This window comes from Lepisosteus platostomus, chromosome 8 (assembly GCF_059453375.1).
Source record: "Lepisosteus platostomus isolate fLepPlt1 chromosome 8, fLepPlt1.hap1, whole genome shotgun sequence".
In the NCBI taxonomy this organism is placed as follows: domain Eukaryota; kingdom Metazoa; phylum Chordata; class Actinopteri; order Semionotiformes; family Lepisosteidae; genus Lepisosteus; species Lepisosteus platostomus.
This window is the reverse complement of record NC_142618.1, coordinates 58126930-58153068: the sequence shown is the minus strand read 5'-3', so window position 1 is coordinate 58153068 and position 26139 is coordinate 58126930. Positions and strand designations below refer to the sequence as shown.

Here is a 26139-nt window from a genome sequence, read left to right as displayed (position 1 = left end):
ATTGCAGTCACTCGGAATGCCAAGTCTCTACTGCAATCAGTCTGAGGCCCGTCCCCAAGAAAATGCCAGAATATGATGAATGTGTGGCTTTTTTTTTGGGTGATATCCACTGAGGGCTAGTTAGAGACCACCAAAGAAAGACCTCTTTGAAAAGAGAGTCAATAACCACTGTCCAGTCAAACCGTGCCTGTTTAACTGGATAATTGAAATCCAGTATTTACTTGAGTTTCAATGCATATATATATATAACCATACAATAAAAAGGAATTTAAAAAATCAAAGAAAATACATCATAATACATATAGTATTGTTTACACACAAATATGTACAGAGTAAGGGCACTGCTTGAACTTTCTAAATCATGACAGCAAATGCCTTAAAAGAGTACCTAGTTTAGAAGTCAAAACATGGAGATTATGCTGCTGATGTTCACATTTTAGAGTGGAGTAAGCTCTTTTCTTGTCTGATAAGAACCTTTCATGTAATTACCTTTCTATCACATAACTTAATTTTTTTCTGCAAAATATTCTAGATATTTACCTTCAACAGAAATAGAAAGGAAAAATTACCCTTCCACAAAGACCTTTGCTTCCTAGTCATGTTCGTTTCATTTTAGATTAACATAGACACCTTCAGTTCACCTTTCCTACTGCCCTTTTGTACAAACTGTCAGACAAAACAGATTAGGAGAAGATAAAAATAAAATATATTGACATTAGGAGCTGAAATGCCCCTTTTCCAGAAAAAATGCAGATAAAGAAACTGAGTGTTATGAACAAGTTCAACATAACTGAATTTATTTCTAACACACATATATTGATACTTTATTATTTTGCACAGGAATGCTGACATATGAATAATTTATCAGTGGTATGACTGAAATTATGACAACAACTGAAAAACAATCCACAGTTTTGATAATCTGCCCTATCTCAACATTCTGCGTTTTATTATTCAATAAACCATAACACAGTCTGAGTTGTTTAAGAATGAAAGGTTTTAAGGATATACTGTATATGACTTTAACTCTACAAGAAATGTGCATGCTAAAAGCTTAAATGTTAATTCTGTATAAAATGCAGTTCACATGCTACAGTACATTCATGACTTAATCAAGCTTATATTCTACATAAATTGTAAAAAACCGCCCCCTAGAGTAAATATGTCTGACTCGTTATTGTGATAACAGTCTTGTACTTTAACCAAGAAAACATCATTACAACTATAAATTTGCTATATAATCACATCCAGGGACAATTGTGAACTACACAAAAAACCGAGCCAAACATCCCTCTGACTAAAGACACCAACTAGCTCCACCAGCTGTTTTTAACTGGTATAAATGAAAGCATAGATACAAGAGTAGATACAGAGTTAAAAGACAATTGATAAGAAATGTCACTTTGCTTTACAGAATTCAAAATGTTTCTGTAAAATATTTTCACTTAGCTAAAGAAAGCTAACATTTTTTTTCATTTAAAACAAGTGTTGAGTGCTATTTCACTTCCCGGTTTAGGCTATCAATTCTTAAATGAATTTTTAAACCTGCCTTTACCATTTAAATAAATATTTTACTGTCATCATCAAGAGAAAAGTAAAATAACTCTTGAGCTAAAGCCAGCAGTTCTTCAAGCAATTTTAAAATACATAATATAATATTTCTCTCCAACAGTAACAATGCAGAACACTGTATGTTGCTATTTTGTAACTAGATATAAAGACCATCATGGTTTATGCTGCTTTCGAAAACCTGAAAAGAATGTCACAACAAAAATAGTTCAGCTTACAACGTTAACAATGTTGTTAAAAAAGTAAATTTTCAGTATGAAAATGAGGTTTATATACAGTTCAGACTACCCGAATAGGTTAAGTCTGATATTTGCAAGTCAGACTTGCTTACAAATATTGAAAGTGTGTCGTAAGCCTTAATGCTAATTGAGACAATCAAGAAATAATTACTGGTTTTAAAGGTAACAGCATATACTATAAGCAAATATAATACACCACTGAAACTCGTTAAGTATTTAAACAATTAGAGGCCATAAAGCAGGGAAAGTTTCACCAGACATATCTGAGCACTGTAAGCCTACTACCAGAGCTCAGCACTCAGCAGGGATTATCATCTGTGTCTAAGTGTGGCATAAAGCATAAAAGCCAAAACCAGAATAAAAATAATAAAATGCAGAGCAAAATTTATTTCACCTACTATTTAAAAAAAAAAATCTGAACTGTAATATCCAGGCTACTTTTAATTGTATTGCCATATAACATTAGCATTACGCTGTTCCAGTGAAAAAATTAAGGCTAAACACAGTAAAACACACATTGACCCAAATTAACGCCAGTCAGGATGCTTTCTTTTCAAGATGATTTTCATTTTTAGCCAGAGGTGGCACTGCTGAGCACAGTCTGACTGTTTAACTTGAAATGACAAAAATGGAGATTTGGGAATCAGAAAGCTAAATCAAAGGGAGATGCTGTCATGCAGCACTTGAGTAACTCCTGTCAGGACTTATCCGTCTTGTTTATTTAAAAGAGGAATTTATTTTAATAATAATTTCATGCACTAATTTATCAAATTAAATCAGAATGTTTACCTATTAGCTACATGACTATTCGATATAAGATGTCCCAACTGAAAAAAAAAAAACGTATAAGAAGAAAACCTTTATTTAGTGTCTCAAAAGCCACAATTACATGAGACTGACCGTGAGACTGGAAACATTATGAAGACAATAACAAAACAGGCAGAAATAAAAGAACAGATAATTTATAAGTAAAATGCAGACAATCTATAATAAAGTGATATGATTGTGTACACATCTATACACTTATTTTTTCATTCAAAATCATCCTTATGCTACAAATGAACATTCTTTAGGTACATATATAATAAAATGTACGGAATAAAGACTTTCCACTGATAAAAATAGCTAACCAACATAGCCAAAAAAAAAATATTTTTATTGTGGAGCAGACTCACACATACAGAAACACACAAAGAGAACATATTGTACTCTATGATTTAAACTTTGGAAGGGATGGCTGCATTCATACACATTTGGATTTGCAAATGTTTATCCGGAGAGCAGTATTCATTGGCTCAGTACAAACGTTCTAATTATATTTTCACAGTTTAGTAGCCTTTTGACTTTTTGACTGCACAGATATTATGCGACTGCATCTGACCCGATTTTAAATTTCAGATATGTTTCATCCCCGAACCATTACCGCAGCACGTTATAAAATGAGATGAATCTACAGACTATTGAGAGAAATATCAAGATGAAAAGATGATGTCATTACAAAAAAGATTGCAAATGTTGAATTTGAACCGGGTGGCAAATACATGTCATGTTACTCATTCAGAAGATTTGATCATTTGGATCTGTTTTTCTCCCCTGACCACAGAGACTGTTGTGGTCTAAGAGGGGTTTGTTTTAGTGACAGGCTTGCATGGGAGCATACGTCTACCGCGATAATAATCAGCCTGTGATCAGAACAGCAGGAAGCATGGGCATGCTTCTAAAGATAATACACTATAAACACAAACAGGCCATTGAACAAGCTTGCTAATAAAAATGCATCACATGTAGCAGATGTTGTGAAGCTTTTACACATAATGAATTTTCAATACGGTTCTGTACTTGTGTGAAAAACAAGACGTTCACATGAGACTTTAGGTCTGAGCCGAATGGAATGCGTGAGTTCAGGAATACTAAAAAGTATTTTTTTAAAAACCTGCCGAAATAATGTTAAAGCCGTGCAAGCTAGTCTTTGAATCGATAAGAAATCAAGACAAAAAAAAAGAACACATGAGATAAAAGGATCACTAATCACTAGGCAAAGCAATGCAAACAAGAAAATCAACACACAAATTTTCTGTCAGGGTCATGCTATTATAAAAAAGAACATTCTTAGCAACATAAAGCTACTCAGCAACAAAAAAGTAAGCATCAACAATTGGGTGTCCACTGATTCCAGACTGCAACCAAATTTTAGAACTGTGTGCAGAAATGTGAGAATATAGTGCTCTGTACAACAGTGGGAAGGGGTGTTTCAGACTCTGGAAGCTTGTGGGTTCAGGTACTCATGTTGTACCCTCAAGCTACAGGTATGTACCTCACCCAGACTGGTTCAGTAAAAAATGCCCACCCAAACTGTATAAATGGATAAGTGTAGTGTGTCTTTCTGAAGAAAACCTGGTTAAATTAAGAATAACGACTTTTGCCACTCAGTGGCATTATAGTAGGCGGGTGTACTGTAAGTGACACTCTCACCTGTTTTGTTGTTGGTTATTAGTCTTTTCACACAAACAAAAGTAGCTTCCACTACAATCCAGAAATAGAAACTGGTCATTTCCTTAAAACTGCACCGAAAACAAATTCCAGTCCCATACGGTTGTTCACTGCAGCCTCTTTTTTCCCCCGTTATTTTGTTTTCGGTTTGAAGTGCCCGGGTTTAGCACACAGATTGCGGCAAAAAAAAATAGCACAAGTTTTATTAAGTGCCGTGTCTTAAGAGAAAGATTCACTCTTAAGACACGGCACTGCCAGGTCCGAAATTCAGGAACAGACCAGCTTGTTCAAAAGGAGGTCTTGGCAGGTTCCTGTCTGTTGTTTGACCTCTCATGTCTTTCTTATAGCCTGCAAGAGCACCCACTCACAGACAGTCCCGGTGACATCAGCTGCAACCTCCTCCTCATGCAGCTTTGTAAATTGTAAAAATAATCAGAAAACAAAAAAATGAAGAAAGATCTGAACATGGAAATTGAGATAAGGCACTGATACTTGACCACTTTTTATGTATTTATCAATTTTTTTTTATTTGCGTAGGACTCAGACATTAACAGTTCTCTACTGGGATGACAGAAAAGAGTTCTGCAACAGTGTCTCTAACTGTTTGTTTTAAATTCATGAATTGATATCCACACATATATACAGTATATGTTATGACACCTTCTTTTTCTCACTCAAGGAGTGATGCCAGTTTTATTAGGAGGAAGAAGCAGTTAAACTAGAAGAATTCATCATTTTTAGAGCTGTGTGTCAATAAGAATACTAACGGACTGCGAAAATAACTCGGACTGAGCGGTTTTTGAGAACATTTATTTTCACCCCTTGAAAAAACACTAAATTTTCAAAATGAATAACATCCTAAAAAAGCCATTTTCAATTTGGGGTGGACCTCACAGTAGAAGCAGAACATTTTTGGTGCTGTGGAATGCTTGCTATACTCAGCCTAGGTTCAGAAAACACAACAGGCAAAGAATTTTCCCCTTTTGCACCTCATTCTAATAATGTCACTGCTATGGGAAAAATATTAGCTTTAACAGTGAAGGCAGTAAGGCATGCCACTGCTCAATTCTTTAGGCAAAACTGAATGACAGAATTCAAAACAATTATAACCCAAATACCACAAATTTTACAGCCTCAAAATGTTTGAAAACTTGATGACTGGAAACGTTTAATACCCTTGTCCATTTTTTGTTTTTCTTGGTTCCCAAATTTTTATTAAGAAGGACTGCTATTTGCTTTGTTGCCGTTAATTGCATAGGAACAGGCTGACAGGATGCAGAAAAAGAGGGTAGCTGTTAAGTGACAGACACTTGGAAATTTATGCTCATTTTTGTTTGTTTTGCTGTCAAATTACTTCGATTTGGAGAAAGCTCTTAATTCTCCCTCAGCTGGCCAGAAACTCTCAACAGAGAGTAATAAATTACCTTTTGTGCTCGAGGCTACCTGCAGTAACACACCTAGTAATATATCATTATCCACTTGAGAAGATGTGAAACAGAGTTCAGTGTCTCTTTTTTATTTTTAGCAGACAGAGTGGCTTCAGTTAACTTCCATTTAGAAGCTATAATCTGATGGAGCTGAAGAGAAAATACAGTTTTCCTTGTGATAATTACTAGAGATAGTAGCAATCAGAAGTGTTAGGGTCCATACACACCTGTTAGCAGGAACAGATTACATTTACTGAAAATGAGTCCTTACATTACCACAGTGATTGCTAATAATTCTGAGATACTCACAGGGCTCTCCAGTCTGTTTCTTTCTTATAATAATCTCTTAACTACCTATTATTGCACTGCTATGCTGTGATCAGAGTACTGGATGTACTGTAAGAAAGCTCCTTGCTAACCACATTCCAATCTCAGGTTTTATCTAAACGTCTACTGGAATAAGGGATCAAAAACAAAAATATACATACAAATAAAACTGATGATATATCTAAGTCATAATAATCCCCAAGGCACCACAGAGCTAAACAATCTAAATGACAAACACATTAAAATAAAGCTCATGGTGTAAGAAAACACGAAGTTACCCCCACCTTTGACAACAGGCAATTTTCCATCTAGGCATTATTGTATTCATCTTTACAGGCAGCTGGTCTAAAAAATGTAGACGAACCACAGAAGAAGTTTTGCTCAGTTTATGTTGTGATTTTGCCGAGTTCTCACTCCTCAGAAGGACTGTCTCTATGGAACAGCTAGGCACGCCCTCATTCCAACTGAACAAGAGGAATTTGTCTATCTTTGATTCACACCAGCCTTTTTTTAATTTAAGATTGGAATCACCAATTCGTTTTAGAATCCTATATCAACCAGTTTAGAATGACCAATTGAAGGAATGAGCATGTCTAAATGCGCTTCTTCAGTCTCCACACTGCCGTTCAGGAGAGTGAGCGCTGATGAGAGAGGTGACGGGTATGGGTCAGTTATTGACGAAGCCCGGGTTCAAATCAGCAGCATCTGAGCCGAGGAGCTGGGACTCACTTGTGGTATAGTTAGTAAAGTTCACAGAAGGATTACCAAACACCGTAGAAGCTGCCAGAGAAAGTTAAAAAGATTTAGACAAAATTGACAACCAGGAAACACCTTGCAGATGACATTTAATGTAGACATGCAAAGTATTACATGCAGGTATCAAAAATGTAAGATGTAAATATTCGACAGGGGCTTTAAGGAGCTATCTGTGAACACGATGGGTGTCTGTGATGACATGTCATTTTCATCTTCAGAATATGGCATGAGAAGCAAAAAAAGACCAACATGTTTAGGATATATGATTAAAGGTGCAGAATTAAAATCAATAGATGATATGTTAAAATTGTAAAATGCTTAGACCCCATGTAGGCTACTGCTAATTGCGTATTGTTAATTTTGTCATCATGTCATAAAAAATATATATTGCTTCTTTGGAATCAGCACAAATAATGATAACCATGTACACTCTGGGGCTAAAAAAAAAGTCCTGCCCCGACTGTCTAGAAGAACTGAATTTTAAGTCTTGAATAGAGAACAGTATGAGGGTATTGATTAAAGTACTCAGTATCCGCAAAGGTGCTGACAAAGTTCACCCAATTTAATTTTTCAAAACTAACGTCAACCAGGAGACACAAGGGGAAACTATGTGGAGGTGCTTTTAGAACTGAGATCGGGAAGCACTTTTTTACACAAAGTGTTGTGGGGGCCTGGAACAAGCTACCCAGCTGTATTGTTGAAGCTGACACCTTGGCTTCTTTCATGAAGCCACTTGATGAGAACCTCAGATCACAAAGGTATTGCAGACCAATCGTCCTTTCTTATCTCCTGCGTTCCGAGTGAGCACCCTCACCAGCTGAGCCACTCAGGAGCCACGAGTCTCAGCCTTTCGAATGGTTTTTAAAGCCACCTGTAGATATCCAGGGAGTGTGCTATACTGTTGGTATGAGTCTGGCAGCCCCTGCAACCACAAGGCTAGACTGGCAGTTTTTTGCTGCACTTGTTCTGCTACTAAACAAAATTGCTGTGCTAAGTACTTGACCAATTTGAATACAATATCATTCATAAGGAAGCATGACAGCTGTATTCAGCGTCAATCTCTACCATTAATTTTAGTAAACACTATGTATAAAAGCAGTATTTCATTTAAACTACTGATTTGTACAATGCACTTAGTTTTAGTGCCACACCACCCCTTTAAGTTTGTTCTAGGGTATCACACTTTGCTACAGTTGCCTCTAATGAACATAAACTCGTTTGGAAAATGATTAACAGTGATCTGGGACTTGTCTCAAAAGTCCAGGGAATAGTTTTTTTAGAATCCAGCACATAAGGATATGGCCAATATTATGACCCTAAACAACAAGAAAAGTGGTATACATTTTATATATTTTGCCAAAATTAAAAATATATATCCCAGGTGCTGCAAAGCTGGATGATGTGTGGCAATGCACTCTGATGTTCTGATGCTAAGGTGTTTATATATAGTGTTTATATATATATAGTGAGACTTTAAAAATACATCCAATACCGTTGTTTCCAATACTCATTTGTTGCATTTTTAATGCCTTTCAGTATATTCTCCAACTCAATCACAAATAATTCATTTTCTGTGTGATGAAAATTATAATAATAAAAAGATTTACATACTTAACATAGTTCTACAGACTTCGGACATATTGTACATAAGTGTTCATGTATTTTTGTAAAACAGGAAACATCAGGTCGGATTACAAATCCAATGTAATATACATACACTTTGGCCTGTTTGGTCTAACAAGATTGTATTTTGTTTCCCTAAATGATTACAAACTTTTTTCCCACAAATAAAATGCCAAGGCTGTTTGGCTCAGTTATGCAAATTACCAGTCTCTCCATTAAAAACAGTAGAAAAGCTCAGGTTTGACTGTCGACTTGCAGAAAAACTATCTTGTGAAGACTTTGTTTCCTTGCGAATTCCATTCAATAACTAGAAACCTCAGAATTCCTCCGATGACACCCACTCAATCTCAACCGAACCAGCTTTTCCAGGATGGCTGAAACTCTGGACACAACCACTAAAGAAAAACTTCCACAACTCTCTGAAGGGAAATTACACATGGAAAAGGCTCTAATGTGGTTTAAAAGGCCATTAACAGTGTTTCTGGAATTTCTATACGCAAACAATTAGAGGCATTAAAATACATCAAAAATGCCCAGGAGAACCTTCACAGTTCTGGGGCTTGACTGCCAAACTTGTCTGTCCTCAAGAAAGGATTTAATAAAACATACATGGAGAGTAGATAAGATGTTTGGGTCTTAAATGAAAACCTTCTGTCTCCAGGAGGAGAAAATAAACAAGAGCTGACATTTGTTCCCTGTAGGTCAGGCTTCATAGTCCAGAGCTGGTCATCAAAATATCTTTTCAAAGACAACTTAAAATCGGAGTTAATGTGCGCATGTATACAACAGTATTTCATTTGAAATTACCTAAAATAGTCATTTGTATTTCTACCTAAACACATAACCAGTCCTGACAGTGCACTGCCAGTTTAACGTGTTGACAACACAGTGCCCCGAGTAGGCTAGTATGTTGGAAAAGAACTACTAATCAAGTGACATGGTTATAGTCCTTGAAATTAAGCCATAAGCTAATGAAACATTCATACTTATATTATGAATATTATCTAATATTAAAAAAAGAATACCCCACATATTTCCGTGAATTACACATTTTAAATTATAATTATTTTTTCCAGGAAAGAAAAAAGCATTTTTGGACTGGAGAAAAAGTAGATCTTTTTGTGCAACTTGTAACAGTGACTTTCTCAATATTATATCACATTTTCAGATAAAAAAATACCCCCTAACCAAACTTTAGAACTTTCTGTGTAACACGCTGACTCTCGAAGAGTCTAGATGCATTTCCTTTCATCTGGAATAAAAGCCTGTCCTGTTTTTGAGAAGTTTAATCTGATTGTAGAGTGTGGCTGTTCCACTTGAGAGCTGAGCTCTATGGGGAAAAAAAATGTTTTGGAAAACATACTATGGCAGGTATAAGCATATTAAGTAGAACTTAAATGCAGTTTTAAGTGGTTTGACATGATCGCTTTTTTATAGACATTGCATAAAAATAAAGTTTCTATTACTAGAATGGGAGCTTTTGACCAAATGTTAGTGTAGAAGCTCTTCTGTAATGTCAAAGCACAATAAGAGAAACTCCCAGCTATTCCAGAGCAGAGCTTTTATGAGTTATGTCCCTTGTTTCCTTTTTGCTACCTCATGAATCTTACAAGCAATGTGCGTAGTGACCTATAAAGGGTGTGTGAGCTGGGGAGGTGGGCGGGTTGTGACACATAAAGACACATATTATTGTTGCACTGGCTTTGAGAGTTTTACTAGTAGGTAAAGCATTCCTTACACGAGCGAGCTGTTGACCTTACTGAGACCTCTCTGCACGCCTTTCTCGCTCAGCATTGTTAAACCGACTAACAGAAAAGGCACAAGGAAGGCTGGGGAAAAAGGTGAAGCGTTAGTATGTAAATATTTTATTTCCTGAGCTCTTTCTATGCGCCTCCCATTTGTCTTTTGCAAAGGACTCTCTTTCCCTCAGGGGGAGCAGTTCTGCCTGCAATCAAACATTTCTCTAATCTATCAGAGCCTTATTAGAGCCACCAGGCTAGTATGATCCTCCCTTCAAGAAAGGCCCAGGCAGAGATCAGCATTAGAGATTCAGTGTTATTTTTCTTTCCTTGTGCATTCATTTGCTGCATACAGTAGGTGTCTTCGTGAATCCCTATAATTCTGCTAGGTGCCACCAGAAGAAAAAAACTATGAAAGATGAATGGCAGAGTATTGGTCATAGCTGAGTCTAAATACGTCTCTCACAGGGAACAGAGACCCATCTTTGTTTTTCTGTCTTCCCTTCTGGTGTAAGCCTTCTTCAAACACATGTTCAAAATCCAAATTTAAAGTTGGAACTGTGTAAAGATACAAGCCAGGGCAACAGAATATAGATTTTTTCTTTAAAAAAAAAAACTCTCTATGAGGGCAATGTTGCCCAAAATACGTCAAACATCTCAGGACATACTAAACATTTGTTTTGGCCGTCTTGTCATATATTTTCAATTTACTGTCTTCTACACTGTCTACAGTTGATCTTTCACTGCTGCTTAACTGCATAATATTCATATTTGGATGTCAACGGTCCTCCCAAATGGAGAAACTTTAAATATTGCATCTTTTTCTCTGTTAGTGCTGTGCCTTGCTAGTCTTAAACCATGATACCCAGAGTCTGCTATATGAGAACCAAACTTTTTGTCCTAAATACCGGCATTTCAAGTAATGCCTATGAAGTAATAAGTGAGTTTTGAAAAAATCTACAAACGTAAACGAAGCAGTGATTTTAAAATGTGCAATGCAAACTGTCCCACATCTACAATCAAGAAAAGGAATACAGTCAGGGCAATGGTGACATTTCAAAGGCAGTCAGAACTACAATCACTTCAATAGCTACAATCATTTTGTAGCTCTACCCTTCCTGGAATATAATAACCAAAAGAAATGCATGGTGATCAAAGGAAAAATAACCTTTTCCATTTCTTGCATAACCTTTCTGTTTCTTCTTTACTGCTCAGCAGCAGAACAGAGAAAAAAAAACTTGAAAAAGGTAATTTCTCCTTATCTTAATTGACCTCTAATTGAAATAATTATCAGGACCAAAGGAGACCACAGATCATGCATCTACTTCTGACTAAACGCCTTGGCATAGCAAAGCAATGCCTCCCAGATTGTCCACAGTCTCTGTCAACTTCGCGTATGACAAGCATTAACTAATAATTACGACCATTTTAAATTTATGCTAAATTAAAAATGAATCAGTTGGAATTATAATGAGTTGTCTGACTTTGTAATGGTCTAAATGAACAATGAGCGGCAAAAAATGAACCAGAACTTTCGACCTTTTCCGTTTTGAACTCAAACAGCATCCACACACGCAGTATACTCACGGGCAGTCATGCACTCACTGCCCCGACCCTCTACGAATTTGTACTCATCTAATACATTACATATCGTGTGAGCCACTAACATGCTGATCATCTGAAAAGAACAAATAAAAAAAAAAAATTAAACACTCAGTGCCTGTGTGTGAGAGGATTCCAGGCAGTTCTACATCGCAAGATTTCTTTGTTGTCAGGTGGGACAAAGTACCAGTCTCCTGGCTTTGTCTCCACTGGTCTGTGACAATAACAACCAAGGCAAGCAGATCAAAATGCTCTTAGCCCACATTCACCAGAAGCAGGACTCACAATCCAGGATGGGACAGAGCATTTTTGCAATACTTGCCATCACCTTCCGGGTGGGGTATAAACGCCTGGCTAGCGGAATGTCAGCTTGATCTGTTTCTTTTTCTCTTCTTCTTGTTGCCATGAAATGACAAATGTTTTGGCCTGGCAATCACCGCTTGTGAAAGGTGAGGGTTTGATCCGACAGCACGGGAGACAGGAGCCCTCATTTCTGCACGCACAACAGTTCGAGTGTACCCAGAGAACGAGCGAGGCTTTCCGTCTTGATTGCTCGAATGCGGGCAACGAAAACGCGATTGTTACTCAAGTTCACTCAGGCTGAATATGTCTTTAGGGTAAAGAAGACTGCTGTGCTCCTTGTTGTCTTGCTTGTTGTCTGCTATAGACCCATCTAAAACAAGTGGCCTATGAGGCAAGGAATTTTGAAAAAAATAAAAAACATGTACAAGGTTTTTTTTTGTCTCTTTTTGCCTGAAACAATTTAATTCCAGCACGTCACACACTAGAATTACTACATCTTTATGTCCAAATATGTTCTGCATTGCACTATACAAACAGAGCTTCATACCTGCTTTAAAGACTTGGCTTATTAAAGTCTCAGATTTCATGTTTATAAGGGGAACTTCAAAGTCTCTTAAGTGCTGAGGGCCAACCATGCCATAATAAGTGAAATGAATGCAAAATGAATTGAAGTTGCCCACTTCATGTCAAAACCCTCTCTGAGCCTTCATTTCACTTCATTCTGGGCTCATCTATGTTCTTTTTAGCCTTTAAGATCTTACAGTTTTTAAGTGGTTTTACAGGTTTTAAGTGTTTTTCTAGGTTGAGACCTGCTACTCTCCTTGCTGAAATCACTCTTCTATTTCTTCTATACCCATTGCAATCTACAGAGAAAAGCCCCTCTAATTGCAGATTACAATAAGACGTTCAGGTGAGCTGTTTTTGTTCTCCCTTTTTTTCTGAAGCAGAATGAAGCAGACTCATTAGAGAGCAGGTTTGACAAGGTTTTTAAATGTCTTCTCCTTTAACTTTAGCCAGCACCTCAGGATTTGCAGTCTTCAAAATCCTTCTTGATATCAATCATATTGGTCGAAATATTAGACTTAACTGTCTATTGAACGTTATGGACATTCCTAAATCTGTTTTTGCTGGTGCCTAAGAAACAGCACCAGCACAGCAGCAACGATGAAGTAAATCTGCTTCGGGAACATTTTCTCCCCATCGACAGCTTGTGACACCCCGCAAGCCCACGCGTTACGACAGACCCTGGCTGCTGTACAAACTGGACAGCCCGTGGCTAAGAGTTACACAGTTGTAAACAGCTGTCACATCTGAGAGGCTGCCTGTTTTAGCTACTGCCCTCTCCAAACGGGACGTGCTGTATTTAAACTGCTGCCGTCCTGCAGCAAAGGAGAGGGGAGGGAGGGCGGGATGCAAAAGATAGTTTCCCCCGTCCTTTGTCCCCTTTGAAAAAAGCAACTCAGACAGGTAGCTGGCTTTCTCAGATTTGCGAATTTGCGCCTACCGAGTGAAAGGTAGTGTGGTGGTGGGGGGGGCCCTGGGGTTTGCAAAACCTTGACCGGGCACGACATTCGCATGCGAGCCTTATCTAAACACGAGCCAGCATCTGGAATGCGGTACGAGCATTGTGAAAGGGAGGTGCAAGAGTTAACCGTTTTTAGGGAACAGCGCAAAAGAGAAAGGGAGAGTGGAAGCAATCCATGGCAGTCGCTGTTGGGTCTCCCCCCTCCTTTCCCCTCCCTCTTCTTAGAAAAGCAAGTAGTGGAACAGTTCTGGTACCCAGGGAGCGAAAGAATGCTGTCGATTTTCGCACACGATTTAGATCTCCTCTCGAGTGGCATGAGCGGGCATGCTCCTGGTCTGGGGTCACCGCCCATTTGTAGTGCCCTGCCGTTGTTTACAAGGCCGCCAAAATGAAGCAGAGAGAAAGGCAGATGCGTGAGTGCCTTTTTTTTTCTGGCAAACAAGAAAAAAAAAGCTTTCTCCTCAATTCTTTAACGGGTATCAGATCAGATATGCGTTTCCTCTTCCACCACCAATCTGGAGAAGTTACTGCAGCATTCTTATCTTATCAGCGGTGTAATCTCCCATTTCATCATGCCCAAACAGGGAGAGAAACTCATAATAAAACTGAGATTTCACTCTGTGCCTTTCCTATGGCTCTGTATCAGCACAGAAATGAAGTAGAAAACAGGGCCCTTTTTAATGACAGGGAGTGATAAGAGACAAGAAGAAAACAGAGGGCTGTCTGGTCTGTTCAGGAAGTGGCGAATCAGTGGTATTGTCCATCAGTGGAGGCCAGCAGAGTGCCGTCAGTACAAAAACAATGCTGAAGCCCAGCTTTGGGGAAATTGAGTCAGTCAGCAGGGCTTCGACAGCATCACTGACACGGGAGATAAAAACTGGAAAAAAAGGACCAGATGTAGGTTGCCAGGGTTGTGGCAGGGGGGTGTGCAAAACACACCAATGGTGTTTCACAAGATTCCATCGGCTCTCACTTGTAGTAATACATGCCACCCCCCAAAAAATGCTTTTTTGTGATTAATCTGGTCTTTCAGATTTTGGTGGAAAAACAAAAATACAGAGAGGGAGAGCAAAGGAGACAGCGATAGAAAATAAATACATCAAAATGGTCTAGGGCTTGGAGGAATTTTAGGGCTCTGAAGTTCAGGAGAACTTGACAGTGTGTATACAGAAAGAATGACGAAGACGGCCAAAGAATTAATTATGCAATCAAGATAACCAGTGAAAAACAGGGGGTAGGAAAAGCCATTAAGGAGGTCAAGCCACAATTAACCCTGCCCACCTCTCCCCCTCTGTGTCTCTCACTGTGCACACCCCCACCCAAACAAGTCCCACCATCAGACACAGCTGCAGCCTGGAAAACAGGCCTTCCCTCAGACACAGAGCAGAGCTCTTCGAGGACAGCTACTCACAGGAGTGCATGCAGGCTGCTTCATTCTCCCTCATTAGATGGCATCACTATGCAAGTAACTGCAGGGCTTAGAACCCTTTATTACAACAGGCGTGATGCAATCACATCACACAGCCATTAACCCTTAGATAGGCTGCTGGCCAGAGAGTAGAGTGGGAATATATACATCCACATTTCTTAATGTACTGGATCACAACAAACAATCCCTAATTATACAATCTGTAAAAACAAAAACAAAACAAAATATATAAAAAGTTTGAGAAATAGGAGCCCATTTAGCTAATCTTAACATATCTGACAGCTCAGAAGGAACACCACAGATAAGCACCACTGTTTATAGAAGTAAAAAAGGTGTTAGAAATTTCATGTTAGAAATGAACGTGTTGACACTGCATGTACAGTACTCTTCCCGAAATCAAAGCGATGAAAACACAGTCGTTCTCATTGCAAATTTTCTTTCATGGTTTGAATTCCTGCTTGCTGAAACATTGGTCTGTTTAGGACATGATTCTGTGAATTCCCTCCAAGTGGTTTCAGAATCAAATAATCAGACCTTGTCTCCAGTTCAGCTACAAAGTCATGTTTTGAAGCCTTTTTAAAAAAAAAGTTGGACATCTGAGAATTTTCAAATTATTTTGCACACAAATGCACTTTTCATTCCTTTTCATACCAGAAGATAAATCTATTCTGCAAAGATCTGACCATTCTTAAAGGCCATGAGTAGCAGTCTGCAAAACAAATAGTTTAAGCAGAAACAAAACCAAGAAAATCTGAACATGTAGGCATTAGGTAATGTGCACGAACAAGAGGAAATATTTGCTTGGCTATAAAAATGTGCTTCAATGAGACATGTCTTTGTTATACACCTAGCATTTATAAGTACTGCAAACTAAACTGCTGTTAAATAAAAACAACATTTCAAGGAAAAAATGAAAAAAATGTCTCATCCAGAAATTCTTTTGTGAATCTGGGTTGTTATTTAATAAGGTGTCTTAAATTGGCCTGTTATAAGTGGCCGACGTCTGTCACACTGCATAGTTATCACAGCCTCCAGAATTCAGGGGTCTTCTAATGAAGCTGCTCAGATCACACAGCAGGAAATCTAGGCTTCATCAACAAATAGACAGGGAGTGAAGAAGAGATACACTGTAAAAACAAACAAAGCACGCTAGATTGTTGTTTTAAAGCAATCACACGAATAATTATAGGGAAATGCTTTGCAATATCACACCATGCCAAAAGAAATAAGCAAATAATATGTTCAAGTTATCAGGGCAAATAGTCAGAAAATGCTTAGCAAGCTGTATCACAGTGGACGTTACATAAATACACAGAGGTGGTCAAAATTACACAGACTTACAATCTTTCTTTTTACTCTACTATCACACCCATCTTGGGGGTTACAGGTCAGGCAACTGGAAGGGCAAATTCTTTAAAAATATACAAAAAGAAAAACCGGGAGATCAGCTTCTGGATCTTTTAAACAGGGAGCCTGGAAGAAGCATGAGAAAACTGTATAGGGTTGTCTTTCTTTAATAATGTGAGGTCCTGAGAGCTGTCTTAGCTTTTCTGTCAGAACGTACAATGCACTCTATTAGGTTTTCCTGCACTGATGAGGTATTGGCCTGTACAGTTTATGAGCAAGCATGCATTTTGAGAATCAGTAGCATGCATAATATAATGATTAAATAAACACCTGTGTGTCACAGTAAAAATGATACTGGACCTTGCAGGATTGTTCACTCATTTACAAGCTTTCCCAAGGTTCCGTCTCTGGTCACTCCCCTATTCTGCTTTTTTTCTCTATTGTTATGTCTTCCTCTTCAATGTCTGTTAATTTTTTATTTTCATTTTTTTATTTGGTAGGTTACCAGCTTTGGGAAGTTTTGTTTTCTGCTCGATGCCGAATGACAGCACACCACAATGCACTGACAAATCATCTGGCAACAAAAAAGTTAGACAATTTTCCATCTGTAATCACCTAGTAATTCACATGAGGTCTGGATTTTTTTTTGTAACAGTGGTGCTCAGAAAAATCCAGCGTGCCTGTGATGAACAAAACTTGTCATGTCTTTATAAACAAGGCACTGTCATGAGAAAGAGAGAAACCTCACTTAATTCTACAGTTTAAAAAATCCCATCATATTTTACTGCATCTGTCTTCTAAAGCACATGAGACACACACAGAGTCTGACTGTTATTATAACCCAGCACATATTTTTAGGCCTTTCATTTTAGCATTATATACAAAGAGTGTTGATAGTGTTGTATGCCCAGGAAAGCTTACTGCCCATATAAACGCAGAGATCAAGTCATATAATGGTTTAGGTTTGCCTTAGTTACAACAAGGACCAACTATATGACAGCTGGCTCCTACACAGTAGAACCAACTATATGCAAAACCAGGTCCTTAGCTACCACACAAAGTGAACAATTGAGAAAGAGGTGAGAAGCAGGTGAAATACGTGCCCCAGCCAACCAAAGGGGATCAGTGACTGTGAAGTGTTCTAAATCACATAGTATATGCTTTCATACGTCTGAATCATACTGTGAAACTAACGCCACTCCTGGATCGGATTGCTGTTGTAGCTATACCTGTTGTGCAGATGAGACCCACAGAAAAAACGATTAGCAGGTACAGAACTGTAAATAATTCCAGGCAGCTGAGGCTCAAAAGTCATGAATACTAATGTCTGTAAACTATCAGTGGAACAAAAACAGCAGGCAATCAGCTGATTGCTGGTGCATTAACATTTTACACAGTAAGAGTGATCCTGCATGCTAGGATTATGGAGAGGGCGTCCTTCATATCCATAAAGAGGAAATCCAACCAGCAGCTTTTCACATGACATCATAAAAGCCTAATTTATCACCAGCCACCAAACATCGAGAAAATCATAACATCCTTTCAGGAAAATCATGTGGATGATAATCAGATTTACTTTGATGAAAGCTTTCCGCATCTCGGACCAGATCCAGCACATTTACTGTAACCCTTTACAAGGGCTGTTCATCTGAGCAAGTGGCGAGTTGACAGTTCACTCTGGAAACCTGCTTCAGGCTGCTGGAATATCTATGGCAGTGACCATCATTTGGATTTAACACAGACGTTAATAAAAGCCATTCAGGATCCAGTTTGTGTGAGCCAGACAGCTGACACAGACTTGAGATGGAGAGGAGACATCCTTCCATCAGAATCCAGGAGTAGCTCCAACTCTGAAGCTTAAGGAAAATATACAGCCTGTCATGCGATGTTTACTTCATGTGTCCACTGTTACTTCCATTATTCCTACCAATAATTTGGGGCGCTCACAACAGAAGCAGGGCTAAAGAGAATTTCCTATACTGACAGCATGGAGGAACCAAACCTTTTTAATCTTGAAAAGAGGAGATAGAGAGGGGTCCAGATAAACATATTCATTATCTGCAAAGGTATTGATAAAGTCAGCCCAGAGTCTTTTTCAGTAAAGTGAAACGCAAAACACAGGACACAAGTGGAAACTACTTGGGAGTGCATTGAATACCAAGAAGAGGAGGCACTTCTTCACTCAAAGGCTTGTGGGAGTATGGAGTAACCTACACGGATACCCTGGCTTCTTTCAAGAAACAGCTGGATGAGAACCCTGGTTCAATGAGCTACTGTACACACTACCAAACAGAGCAAGAGGGGTTGAATAGCCTCAACTGTTGTAAAGCTTGAGTTGGCTAATGGTTTCATCTTTTGTAGCTACAATTTCAAAACGCACATGCACTTGGAGTGAAAAGAGATGTCAATTATGGATCTGCAATAATGGAGTAACAACTAAAAACACAGTAAGTCCTTGTTTTCACAGCGGTATTTTTTTTTCCCTCAGAACTGTAGCACGGTGGTTTATCCTTTGCTGGTTAGCATAAGCGTGTCAGACGGTTAAAAAAAAATTCAAAGGAAAAGAAAAGCTTTTTTTATCTCAAGAGGGGCCATTCGTCATTTATTCTGTCTGAGGTTTTCCTATTTTCACACCCCAAACCACCTGCTACAAGCCAAACATTATGAGAAATGCTCAAGAGAACAATGGAGAATAGTATTCCCACCCTGTTACTAAACACTCCCAACCTTTCCTTAACGTTCTCTTCTGCTTGTCTCTTTGAATTGTGTCGGTCAGTTCATGTAGCTTACAACTGATTCAGTTTCACTTCTATCTGCTGGTCGGGTAATGGGGGGAACTACTGTGCCAGTCTGGAAGGCCGTGCTTTTATTTCAACAGAGGAAATTCCTTCAGGAAATGCCTGGCTCCTGATGCAGGGATTTTTTTTCGCTTACATACTGTTATGCAAATTCTTTAAGAGTAGGTGCTGATAAAGGGATGTCAAAATGAATCAAGCTACAGGGCAGGCTTCCAGGAGAGTGCACAGTGTTTCGCCTTTAAAAAAAAAATATCTTACAGGCTTGAAATAAAAAAAAGTACATTTTCTTATGAAAATAAAGTGTGGGGTCCATTTCATGTAGTCCCAAAAATGCAAAAGTTCTGAAATGGTCACTTCCAGTGTTGGACACCGGAAGGAATATGGGCATTTATGCCTCACCTTTATTATATAAATGCTCAACAACAATACAAGTGAACATGTTACGTGAAGAACTTTGTTGACTGTAGCAAATTGTTGTACATTTACACTTTAAATATTAGAGGAAATCAAGTGAAAACATAATAAGATTCCGTTATCATGTTAGTCCAGCCAGTTTTCAAAAGAGGTAGCAGTGAATGTTCAGCAGAAAAGGTGATTCAGCACTCGGTTTGACAGTCCCAAGACATTTCCCAACTGTTTAAGCAATATTTTCATTGTATAATAAGAATAAAAACAAAGCAGCTCTTAGGGTTACACAGACATACTGTATACTTTCTGACATAGACAATAATATTTGGAAAGGTAAAACATTAAAAGCACAAAGGAGGTGATTTCTGTAATTCTGTAAAAAATAAGTAAGCGAATGATGTTTTCCACAGGAATGCAAGAACATTTTTTTGTGACTTCTTAAATTACATTTCATGGCAATTCGTCATTAGGAAAACAAAAATAGACTGGGGAAAGAGGAGACAAGGTTTTTAATAAAAGATTTCCCATACGTAGACTCAGATGTGTTTGAAACGGTGTGTGTACAGGCTTGTTTTCATTGGGCCCTTTCGAATCTTGCTGCTAAAGAGCTCCTCTCATCGCAGGGTGAAAAACAAGAATTGGGTGGATTGTGATATAAAGTGATTGGCTCAGGAACTGTGTTGGATGTTCTCAAACATGTTATGTTCAATGGCTAACATACAGCATAAGCCTCATAATTGCATATGTTTTTATTTCTCTGTATTACATTTCCCACCCTTGCCCAGAGCTCACACAATGGACACACTGGCCGGACTGTTGACTGGATACAACGGTCTGGCATGATTACAGATAAATAATTCATGCCCTTGAACACTCTGGCTGTCAGAGTAGAAGTAAAAATCTAGAAACCTAAAGAGGAGACAAAAGGAGAGCTAGTTCATGGCCCAAAAGGATATTTGTATGCCGACAAACAACAAGTACTATTAATGGCACATTGAGAGGGCTTGTTTTAACCTTTTGCCCCTGTGTACCAAGGTGTGCTCATCTTCTGCAAGTAAACAGTGCGAAACAGTTGTGTTCCACCTATGTTGCTATACAATTACTTTTCACGCCCATTATTATTGCAGCGCAAAATCAATCAGATCTACAAAAATAACCCAAAGGCATCATTTCAACAACCTGACACATAACTGGCAAATGTTTTTTAAACTTTGTTTTTTTTTTAAATGTCTGCAGACACTTTTGCATTCCAGGATAAAAATAATTTAATCCCTTGGTTGTTGATTTATTTTTTAACGCACAGAAAATCACCCCTGATCGCAGAGATAAATAAACTGGTTTTGAATTGGCTTCAAATGTAAAAGGAAATCCAACTCTTGCCTGCACTTGCTGTGTACAGTACACAGAATCTAAAGGGGAGGCCGCTTAATGCTTTATTCTCATACTTTAAACAAATTAACATTGCTGTCCTCTCTAACCACAAAGTCTACAAGTCAGCCTACGTATCAGAATATAATTTTTAGTCGGCATCTGTTCTCATTTCGAAGATGGATTCCCCATGCCCCTAACTCAAATATGGCAAGGGCACAATCTTTCTCTGCTCTGCTTGACTGATTCAGAATAGACTCCAGGCATCACATTAACTTTAGGAATATTTTCTGAAGAGAATCATTTCCTTCTTCTCACATGCAATGTATTAACAAACTGGAACTTTAGCTAAATAAGGTCATACGCTGTTGAGAGTGGTGCTACTGTGCCTATGCAAAGGCTGAGCCACTTTAATGTTCCAGAACATAAAACTATAATACTGAAAATGTCAATGACTGAATTTTGGAGATAGAATCCTCATATTCTGGCTAGTATATATTTCTTGGGGGAAGTGAACGGTACCACATTTTCATTTAATTAACAAATAAAAAAAATCAATTATTGTCTATTGGGATGAATTGAACAGTTTAAGCTTGGAATAAATATTTCTTCACAAAATTATTGTATGACAAATTTATCTTTAACAAAGCAATTTCTTATGTAATTATAATATACCCTGTCATAAATATTTATTTTTTTACAGCAGTCGTTTCTGCTCTAAGATTATGTGGTTCATTGATAATCCTTTGTAATTACATGGCTCATACAAACAGCAGGAAATAACTGCTTTAATATCAGCCTACCTGACAGGAAAAGGTAACATACCTGCACTTTCAGGAAGTGGTTTGAGTCTTAAAGGTTTGTATTCATTTTTCAGTGTGTGTGGTAGGCGATAAATTTATTTAATTACAATTTCTGTAAAAAGAAACTAACAAAACACTTAGCACACGTGTTTGGGAACCAACCAGAAAGGGTATGTACTCTAAGATACATGAGAACAAAACATAGTCCTAAACAGGAAACCATAGACTAAAAAAGCAGTGTTTGTGGTGCACCAAAATACATCATGTAACAAGCACCATCTTGAGACTGTCGTAAAAGGTACTGTTTTCACTCTTTACTCTCAGCCTGACAACCACACAAGACATTCTATGATGATGAACTGGATGAAGCACTGTTGTTGTTCTGCAAAGGCCGTTATGTTTCTGAACTTCAGTGCTGAAATTCTAAACTCATGAGTGACATTTCAGTGATGCGTAGCCTAGACTGTAAGCAATATTAACACGGGTTAGAGCAGGAATGGACTTTCCCAGTACTTGTAATGAAAAGTTAAGTTCATTTGGTAGATAGATTTCACAAGCACAGCTGCAAGAAACCTCTTTTGCGCAGAACACATTTTTCGTTCACCATTTAACGTACCGTATATTGTATGTTACAGTGAAATCACCCCATGACTCTATGTGTAAAACTGTAAGGGGGTTTTAAACATAGGTTCCAGTGCTTAATATAAACAGCCAAGCTGACACATCACCCTATTTGTTCACCGGCTGTCACTCATTGCCAAGGATGATTGTCTTCCATAAACCTGAAGGTGACGGAGGTGATAAGACCACCACAGGACCTGCACATTCTCTCGCAGGTTGGGCAGACACCTCCACAAAACTGAAACGAATCAACTGATGGAAAAAAAATAAATGAAAAACTCACTGTTACAGAAATAACTTTAAAAAAAAACAACCATATCTGATAATTACGCTTAAACACATTTTTAGAAATATACTTAAATAAACTTTACAGATATCTCTTTCACACAGTGAGTTTTCACGCAGAAATTAAGATTGGTTGAGATGGAAGAGCCAGCAATATCAGTTTCCTCCTTAAGGGAGGAAAGCTTAAGGCTTAAGGGAATGTCTTACACTGACAGGCTGAAGGAACTGAACCATTTTTGTCTTGAACAGAGAAGACCATGAGAGAACCTCAAACATCAAAATCCTCAAAAGTAAAACATCAAAAAACATCAAAAGTCTTTGAGGGCCCAGCCCAGAGGACGTGCTCAAATAAAACAGTGAACCGCGCACAACAGGACTAAAAATGAAATTATACAGAATAGAATTTAAAATCGAGAACAGGAAGAGCTTCTTAACCTTTTCCAAAGGGTTGGGGGAGTCTGGAATGAGTTACCTAGTCATGTTGTTTAAGCCCACACCACGACTTATTTCAGGAAATAGCAAAATTCTTGGATCAATTAGCTACTAACTACCAAACAACCTAAATGTCCTGAATGGTCTCCTCTTGTTTGTAACCCTTCTTATATGACATTTTTTAAGTTGCACTGAGCTGCCATTCCCTCTGGAATATTTATTAATATTTATTTTAACCCCCACAGAAACACAAACAGGTCAAGAAAACAGAACTTTTCCTCTTGTAATTGTCACACAGATATCTGTCGAAAGGCAGAAAGGTGAAAATGGACAGTTACTGAACGGACTCCTGTAGATTCTTTATGTAAATGTGTGACAGACAGACAAGGCAGACATAAATGAAACAGCACCTATTTCATAAAATCACTGTGCACCTGCGGGGGCTCCTAAGACACCAGTGCAAAACACGCAGATTGTTTCTTCATCTTGTGTTCTGCTTGCAGTGTAATACCCCACAAGGAAAACAGCATCTTGTTGCATTTTTTAGACAACGTGTGCTAAGGCTCGCATGGGACTCATGCTTTGAGGCACTGGATTGTTATCACTGTTCGAGACAGCTGGCATTTAATAAACTCAGGTGCATTCAATCTAAAAATCTAACCCAATTTTAGGTTTGTTTCCCACAGATCATGTGCTCAGCAAATATGCAGCCATGTTTAAAATAAGAAACGTCTGTGGAAACAGCCTTTTCAGAAAGAATGGGAAGCATGTTGGCAAACCATTCAACTAATTCATGTTATTTTGAGGGTAACTTTCGTGCCTAAACAGCAACAAATCAGATACTTTGTAGGTGCTATATGAACTAGGAACATACATCATTTGTTCATTGAATATAATATCTGAATAATTGAATATAATAACATTCCAGTGAAAGAAAAAGGAAGTTCTGCATGAGCAGGGACCTATAACATCTATTCCTGCAAGATATCCAGAAAGACAGAAATGAAGCTTTCCTTAAAAGATTCTACTGAATCTAACATGCATTGCTATTTCATACACTGAATGAAACAATGTTTGTATTTGTTTTGTAATGCTGCACCCACTTTGCAGAAGAAAATTTTGCAAAGCATTCAGATAATTCTGATTTAAAATTTAATTCTGCAGTTAAATGGATGGCTTTTGAATTAATTAATTTAGCTGGTATGTCTTGCTCTGTTTTTTCAATTCAACAGTATGACACACCACGCAAAATCCAATCCAATCGATCCATAATGTCAATTAACTTTTTGGAATATCCATTCTTTGATGGCACTACTAAATGTATGAGACTAACATCATTGCAACATTTGAAGGCCTTATATAACCAAAAACTGAATGAACAAAACCCTTGTGAGGCTCTTTTATTTTCTAAGTGAACTGCAGTCATGTGAGGACCTGCTTCAACCCCTGATTCTCACTAAACAGACATGTAAGTCCCTTGGTGAGTCTTGTGTTCCATGAAAACATGCTCAGAAAGGATTCTGGAAGGGAATCGAGACATTGCTTCTTCTCTTGCTGCAGTAGGTCAGTCCAAGTTATACCTGACTTCCTCGTCGTAACTGCAGTCTGTCCTTGTTTGGGAATGCGGCTGGTTTCTGTTGTTTCTCCCAGCTATTAAGTCATTCAGTCAGTCCTCAACGCACAGTCATACATACAGAAAGGGTTCACCCGCGAGCAGCCAGATGTTATCATCACGGGCCTTCGTTATAAATTGCTCCTGAAACATGAGTGGTTGATGAGGCTAGCTAAGCATTTGTACCTCTGACCTCGCTGCATTCAACTTGCCCAATCAATTTATGCTTAGTATAAGCACAATTTCCCATAGTCCCTCATGGCTGTGGTGAGAAGAAGCTGACTAAGCTCAAACATTTCTTAGCAGCAATCTTGTCTTACAACACCAAAGGGATTTGGGGGCATACTGAGGGACTATAAAAAGAAAAAAAAAGGAGACAAACATGTTGAATGAATTACAGACCCAAGGGAGAGGGAAAATAGAGACAAGCAGTCCAAATACAGGAGAAGCATTTGTAGAACTTAAAGGGGACAAAAATAAATAACACCCAAATCTTAAACAAGATTTAGCTCGGCCAAAAAGAGCCTGCGACTTGTTAGTTTCAGATCAATCACTGGGAAAAATAAACATGCAGACATCGTGACAGCTATATTGTAATCCCAGTCTAATACACGGCTCATAAAAAAAGGAATTGTGACAACAGAAACCTCAGGAGAATTGCAGGCAGCCCATTAACACCACACAAAGTAAACTACCAATATTATGATATCAGATACCATGCAATCAATGCTCACATGTCAGTAGTACTTTCAACAATGGCTGCCTTAATCACCTACAACTGCATTCCGGCATCAGTGTATTTTTATCGTGTAACACCCACTGGAATACTATTTGTAGCTGCATAAGAACAATGTAGTCTCCACCAATAAAAATATGTCTGCCAGCCAGCAGCACATTTTACATAAAACCACACTGACGTTACAAGGCAAGAGAGCATCAAACGTACCTTTGAACTGTATGCTTTTTCAAATAAATACTATGTAAACCCAGGTACTGCTTGCCTAGCCTTTCAAACGTGAAAACAATCTCTCCCATCTCAAGAAATGATGCATGGCAGTCAGTTAATGTCTGCAGTTTAAGAATGTACTGCTTTAAGATCTGTTTTAGCTATGCTGTTTTACAATAGATCTGGGATGTGGAGATAGATTTATCCAGAGGGTTGCTCTCTGTTCATTTCCTCAGCAGCAAGACAGGTTACCTGAATACAAGAACAAAATGCACAACAATAGGATTCACCTCACATGAACTGGTCATGATTCAAGTATTCAACCGGCTGATAGATTTCGAAACTGGGTTTGGCAGCCGTGGGAAAGGTTACCATTTTAAAAATTTCAGTAAATACTTTGCGAGTCAAATTAGGCAATTTATTTCCCTCACAACTGAATACTGATACACAGAATAAAAATGGGGCATTCCAAGTTTATTGGATGTAATCA

The 26139-nt window shown here is 38.2% G+C and overlaps 1 protein-coding gene across 1 annotated transcript in view; it reads right to left on the bottom strand.

The window, feature by feature from the left end:
- The window catches only part of gmds (GDP-mannose 4,6-dehydratase), a 304999-nt gene that overhangs the window by 4490 nt on the left and 274370 nt on the right, over positions 1–26139 (bottom strand). The gene's annotated exons all lie outside the window — the stretch shown is intronic.